Source organism: Bison bison, unplaced genomic scaffold (genome assembly GCF_000754665.1).
Source record: "Bison bison bison isolate TAMUID 2011002044 unplaced genomic scaffold, Bison_UMD1.0 scf7180017864368, whole genome shotgun sequence".
Taxonomy (NCBI): domain Eukaryota; kingdom Metazoa; phylum Chordata; class Mammalia; order Artiodactyla; family Bovidae; genus Bison; species Bison bison.
In genome coordinates this window covers 6,121,582-6,122,301 of record NW_011494940.1, presented here as the reverse complement: position 1 = coordinate 6,122,301, position 720 = coordinate 6,121,582, and the positions used below count along the sequence as shown (strand labels likewise).

At 39.7% G+C, this 720-nt stretch overlaps 1 pseudogene; it reads left to right on the top strand.

The window, feature by feature from the left end:
- The window catches only part of LOC105000160, a 3,251-nt pseudogene that overhangs the window by 852 nt on the left and 1,679 nt on the right, over positions 1–720 (top strand).

The following is a 720-nucleotide window of genomic DNA, read 5'->3' as shown; positions in this document are numbered from 1 at the left end:
GTTTAGCTGCACTGAGTCAACTGGACTTCAGGAGCTGGTGAACCATGGGGTTTGGAATGCTTCATTTTGTTCTCTACAGCCATGAGTGTGCAAAATTGCTCTGTAAAGGGCTAGAGAGTAACTGGGCATTAAGGGCCAATGTGGTCTCTGCCATTAGCAGTGTGAAATAGCCTCGGGTACTGACTCCAGTGTTCTTGCCTGGAGAATCCCAGAGACGGGGGAGCCTGGTGGGCAGCCCTCTATGGGGTCACACAGAGTCAGACACGATTGAAGTGACTTAGCAGCAGCAGCAGCAGCAGCAAATGATCATGGCTGTATTCCAATAAAACTTTAATTGTGACACTGAAATTTAGATATCATATAATTTTCACATGTCACAAAATATTCCTTTGTTTGCCCCCAAATTAAAAACAATGTAAAAATATTAAACATATTTTTAAAAGTTAAAAAAAAAAAACAAAACTAAAACCTAAAAATCATTCTTAGCTTGCTGGTTGGGAGAAAAAGCAAACAGGAAGCAAGCCAATTTGTAAATTTCTGTTTAAACCATTTGCCTATATAATGCAGCTAGCATCCCATTAGTGACTTGTGACATGAATTTAGTAGGCTGGATTCTGTTTCCATTAAATCTAAGATGACATCAGCTGTAAAATACAGCATTATTCCATTTTTTTTTTTTTTTGCCACACCCAGTGGCATGTGGGATCATAGGTCCCTGAC